The 6,000-nt window shown below is 48.2% G+C and overlaps 1 protein-coding gene across 7 annotated transcripts in view; it reads right to left on the reverse strand.

The window, feature by feature from the left end:
- GCNT4 (glucosaminyl (N-acetyl) transferase 4) overlaps positions 1–4,380 on the reverse strand; it is a 254,811-nt gene extending 250,431 nt beyond the window's left edge. For 2 of the 7 annotated variants that reach the window (XR_013263938.1, XR_013263937.1), the window contains exon 1: positions 4,235–4,380. The gene's annotated coding sequence lies outside the window, so the exon portion shown is untranslated. Of the gene's footprint in view, positions 1–1,692; positions 4,195–4,234 lie in introns of those variants that run through there. The other 5 variants (XR_013263939.1, XR_013263940.1, XM_077462536.1 and 2 more) reach the window with 4 other exon arrangements.
- Positions 4,381–6,000: the final 1,620 nt, after the last annotated feature.

The raw sequence follows: 6,000 nt of genomic DNA on the forward strand, positions 1-6,000 counted from the left end.
AAAGTACACTTGAAATTGCACTGAAAGTGCACTTGGAAGTGTAGTCGCTGTAGATTCGATGGGGGCAGGCAAGGAACATAAAAAACAGCATTTTAGCTTGCACATGATTGGATAATAAAATCAGCAGAGCTTCCCTTCATTTCTTACCTACCCCTTAGATTTAGAGCAACTGCACTTCCAAGTGCACTTTGCACTTGTAGTTTGCACTTGTAGTTTTGCCTTTCGTAAATAACCCCCACAGGATAACATGCTGAGGAGTTTACTGGCTGTCCAGTGTGCACGTGTCCTTTTTAAAAAATATATATATTTATTAAATGTTCCTCTGTTTAATCCCTTATTAACCCTTAATTTACTCTAATCAGTCTTAATTAAAGTGGAGTGCCCCTTAGAAAAAAAAAATTAATTAAAAGTCAGCAGCTACAAATACTGCAGCTGCTGACTTTTAATAATCGGATACTCACCTGTCCCAGGGTCCAGCTCGTTCCCCGCTCCACAGCGCCAGCATTCCTATTGTGGGCAACCGGCTGTGGCTTCACAGCCGGGCACCCACTGCGTATGTGAGAGCGGCACCGCGTGCCATGATACGCCGCGCAGTCATCTGGGACCTGTCACGTGTCCCAGATGACTGACTGCGCCGAGAGGAAGTGACGTCAGGTGCCCGGGAACTGAAGAAGGCAGACTAATGGCGGACACATTTTTTTTTTTCTTTTTAGGAATTTTCATCATTTTTTTTTTTTTTTGGGGGGGGAATACCACTTTAACTGCCTATTCTCCTTTTCCGTTTCATTTTTTTTGTATACTTCTATTTTAGAAACTATTAATAATTAAAATAAATAAAAATTAATTTATTTTGTTTGCTTTGTTATTTTTATACCTTTAACATAGATTTACATGTTTTAAATTGAAAAAAGCAAAAAAAAAAATGTATTTCATTTGTAAATAACTTTTCAATGCTATGTACCATTGCTGACAGCTGAAGTGTAAATAAAACAGTTGCGGTAGGTAATTGGTATTGGCAAGTACAAAAAAATAAAAAATAAAAATAAAAAATAAAAAGTATTTGTTATAAAAAAAAATTGTATTAGTGCATCCCTACTTATGTATGATTGTTTTTGAAGTTTAAAGGCATTGCACATTTACTTGGTGCACCTATTGCATGTATTTGTCTCTTTAGGACTACATTTAGCGATTTGAGCCTGCACATCTGCTTCCATAGCAAGCGGCTTGTTATGGTGGCAGACACATAAGAGAAGGAGCCATGAGCCCCAGAGGGGGACTCCAGAAGAGGAGGATTGGGGCCACTATGTGCAGGTAAGTATATGATGCTTATTATTTTATGGAAAAAAGACATAGCCTTTACAACCACTTTAAACATGGCAGTATGGAAGAGGGATGGTGGGGTGCGAATATTACAGGTAGAAAAAAATGAAAAGGTACATGACTGAAACCTTTAAATACATTAAGGATGTGAATGAGGTTCAGGAGGGCGGTATATTCAATATGGAGTCAAGATCAAGAAGATGGGGATATGACCTCAAACTAGGATGAAAGTTCTAAACTAATCTTAGAAAGTATTATTTTATCAAAAACTTTGTTGATTCTCAGAACAAAATTCCAGTAAGTAGTGAGTCGTTCACCAGTATGTGACTTTAAAGTGGTATAAAACCCAAATTGTAATATACTACAGCTTACCAATTCTTAGATGTGGTGGTTGCGTCCGTTCTCTTTTTCCTTTTTTGTCACTTGATGGCCCAGCAAGTAAACCTGTTGTTTCTTTAACTTCATTAATGTCACTGCAGAGCAGCGTGGTGTGTTCCACTGCTGTGTGATGACATGTAACGCCCTCTAGTGTGCTTTGGAAAAATGCAGGCATGTTGTCTTTTACTGTACATCAGAGATGTAATGTGACTGGGGCACATAGAAGACCATCATTTCCTGTGTAAGCTAATGGTGAGACGCAGGTCAGCGCTCAGAGTGTTAATGAGCCCTAGGACAGGAAGTGTGTACTGATCACCGGGTACAATTAAAAGGAAAAACAAAAATGAAAGCAATGCAGCCATCACATCTTATGGCTATAATATAGAAAATATGTGGTATCGGAGTAGATAATCCTTGGCTTGTTTCTGCTGTCACTCTTTTATGTTTCTATACACCTTGCTGCAGGAAGAGGAAGCATGAGAGATTGAGAAGGGGCACCATCACCCTCCACTCACATGGTCTGCGGTGCCATCTGAAACAACAAGCTGCTGTTCATGCCCATAAATGAACACAGATCAGCCCGGGGCTCTGCTTCCCACTGAACTACCCCAGGGCTCTGCTTCCCACTGAACTACCCAGTGCTCTGCTTCCCACTGAACTACCCCGGTGCTCTGCTTCCCACTGAACTACCCCGGTGCTCTGCTTCCCACGGAACTACCCCGGTGCTCTGCTTCCCACTGAACTACCCCGGTGCTCTGCTTCCCACGGAACTACCCCGGTGCTCTGCCTCCCTCTGAACTACCCCGGTGCTCTGCTTCCCACTGAACTACCCCGGTGCTCTGCTTCCCACTGAACTACCCCGGTGCTCTGCTTCCCACGGAACTACCCCGGTGCTCTGCCTCCCTCTGAACTACCCCGGTGCTCTGCTTCCCACTGAACTACCCGGGGCTCTGCTTCCCACTGAACTACCCAGTGCTCTGCTTCCCACTGAACTACCCCGGTGCTCTGCTTCCCACTGAACTACCCGGGGCTCTGCTTCCCACTGAACTACCCAGTGCTCTGCTTCCCACTGAACTACCCAGTGCTCTGCTTCCCACTGAACTACCCCGGTGCTCTGCTTCCCACTGAACTACCCCGGTGCTCTGCTTCCCACTGAACTACCCCAGTGCTCTGCTTCCCACTGAAATACCCGGTGCTCTGCTTCCCACTGAACTACCCCAGTGCTCTGCTTTCCACTGAACTACACCAGGGCTCTGCCTCCCTCTGAACTACCCCGGTGCTCTGTCTCTCTCTGAACTACCCCGGTGCTCTGCTTCCCACTGAACTACCCGGTGCTCTGCCTCCCTCTGAACTACCCCGGTGCTCTGCTTCCCACTGAACTACCCCGGTGCTCTGCTTCCCACTGAACTACCCCAGTGCTCTGCTTTCCACTGAACTACACCAGGGCTCTGCCTCCCTCTGAACTACCCCGGTGCTCTGTCTCTCTCTGAACTACCCCGGTGCTCTGCTTCCCACTGAACTACCCGGTGCTCTGCCTCCCTCTGAACTACCCCGGTGCTCTGCTTCCCACTGAACTACCCCAGTGCTCTGCTTCCCACTGAACTACCCCGATGCTCTGCTTCCCACTGAACTACCCCGATGCTCTGCTTCCCACTGAACTAGCCCAGTGCTCTGCTTCCCACTGAACTCCCCCGATGCTCTGCTTCCCACTGAACTACCCCGATGCTCTGCTTCCCACTGAACTAGCCCAGTGCTCTGCTTCCCACTGAACTCCCCCGATGCTCTGCTTCCCACTGAACTACCCCATTGCTCTGCTTCCCACTGAACTACCCTGGTGCTCTGCTTCCCACTGAACTACCCCAGTGCTCTGCTTCCCACTGAACTACCCCAGGGCTCTGCTTCCCTCTAAACTACCCCAGTGCTCTGCCTCCCTCTGAACTACCCGGTGCTCTGCCTCCCACTGAACTACCCCGGTGCTCTGCTTCCCACTGTACTACCCTGGTGCTCTGCTTCCCACTGAACTACCCCAGGGCTCTGCTTCCCTCTGAACTACCCCAGTGCTCTGCTTCCCTCTGAACTACCCTAGTGCTCTGCTTCCCACTGAACTACCCCGGTGCTCTGCTTCCCACTGAACTACCCCAGGGATCTCCTTCCCACTGAACTACCCCAGGGCTCTGCTTCCCACTGAACTACCCCGGGGCTCTGCTTCCCACTGAACTACCCCGGGGGCTCTGCTTCCTACTGAACTACCCCGGGGCTCTGCTTCTTAATAAACTACCCCAGTCTTCTGCTTCCCACTGAACTACCCCAGTGCTCTGCTTCCCTCTGAACTACCCCGGTGCTCTGCTTCCCTCTGAACTACCCCGGCTATAGCCCCCTGTAGTAAATGCAGCGATCTGCCCGGAACTGTCATACAAGTGGTGCATTATGAATAGGAGGCCCGCAGTGTGCGGATCGCTCAGCATCTCCACCCTCTCCATACATGGCAGGTAGCGGTGCGGCTCCGGAGCTGCCCACCTACATGTAAAGTACTCACCGGGCTGAGCGGTGCGGGGCTCTGTGCTGGGATGGCAGTGCCCGGGGCAGAGTCCTCCCTCCCGGCCGGCTGTGCGGTGTGACAGCTCAGGAGGAGTGTGAGCTGTGTGATGGAGACAAGGGGCAGGATGACTGGGGAGAGGGGGAGGAACTAGTATATGAGCGGATCCCCCATCACATACACAGCGGATCTCCTCCCCCGACCACATCGTACACGAATCACACACCAACTTTATGTCATTACCAGCCAACCTCTGACATGTGTAGTGCCCCCCTGCAGGAGCCGCTCGGTAATTGGGGTTCTCTGTTCTGTGCCCACACCCCAAGGACACCCTCAGCTCCTCTGACACATCTGCAGGTGGTTTACTTCACAGGAGCCTATAGGAGGAGAATTCTGAACCCCCCCAACAAAAAGGCAAGACACACTTTTTTGTTGTTGATAAATTACCATATCGGTCTGGGTGATGCAAATGTCAATAAAAAACACACTAAAGTGAGTTTTAGGGCAAACAAATGCAAGTAATGGATACCCGGCATGTCAAACCTTAAATTTGTGTGCGTCCGTGAAATGGGGACATACTACAATACCCTATATTTTCTATAAAGAAAACAAAAATAACAGTGCTAGTCGCAATTGAAAAATCTTAATGGTCATCAGACAACCAACTTAGATACAAAATAGTCCTAAATGTACAATCAAATATTCATAAAAACACACAAAATTTTAAAATAGTCCACCAATAATAGTCCATAAGATTATACAATGATCCTTCAGTGTGTATATAGAAGAAGTGGCCAATCACCAGAGGGGAACGCTCTCTCAACTAAGAAAATAGCCCAAGTGCTTTGTGCACTACATACTACCAGGGCTTTTTTCAGGGGGAACTTGGTGGAACTCAGTCCCACCACCTCGGGCTCAGACCCTCGGGGTGGTGCCTGCTCACCACAATCACTTGTAAACACAGAAGTCTGGTTTCTGTGTTTACAAGTGACAGCTCTGCACTCTGTGTGTAACCCCCTGAACGCTGCACTCTGTATGTAATGCAATCCTGGTATTTAATGCCCCTTTAAAACCTTCCTACTATTCCTGAATAGGGATGAGCTTCGTGTTCGAGTCGAACGTACGTTCGACTCGAACATTGGCTGTTCGTCCGTTCGGCGAAATCCGAACACTTGGTCCGTTCGTGTCAAAATTCGCATGGCGCTCACGGCCCACAATGCACTGCGATGGCGCAGTGCATTGCTGGCTCATGATTGGCCAAGCATGCACTGTGACCCCGCATGCTTGGCCAATCGCAGCGCCAGCAGCGAGGAGAGCCATGATTGGCCACAGGCAGGATGCCTGTGGCCAATCATAGCTGAGGCTGTGTAGTGCACGCCCCACACTATATAAGGCCACCATTGAGGCGGCCTCGTGTAGTGTGTTAGCATCTGAAGCAGTGGGTGTTCTGTGTACCTTCAACACAGTACACACCGATCGTTTTTGGCTGATTTCCTATCTTGCTGTTGTGTAAAGGTTATTGTTTGTGCCCTGACCGCAGTATACACCACTATATTCACTATTCACTTCACTATATTTATATATCTTTAATAATAGAGCTTGCAGTCAGTAGTGTTAGGAGATAGTGCGTGCTGTCTGCGTGCTCTGTACCCCCAGTACAAACCGCTATAATCCACCTACATAGCTGTTCTCTATTTGAGCCCAATTGCCATCTGCAGGAGTTATTGGAAGTTGTGTGTGCCTCCAGCACAGCACAGTATACATCT

Source organism: Lithobates pipiens, unplaced genomic scaffold (genome assembly GCF_037356315.1).
Source record: "Lithobates pipiens isolate NorthernLeopardFrog02 unplaced genomic scaffold, aLitPip1_a1.2 Scaffold_3, whole genome shotgun sequence".
Taxonomy (NCBI): domain Eukaryota; kingdom Metazoa; phylum Chordata; class Amphibia; order Anura; family Ranidae; genus Lithobates; species Lithobates pipiens.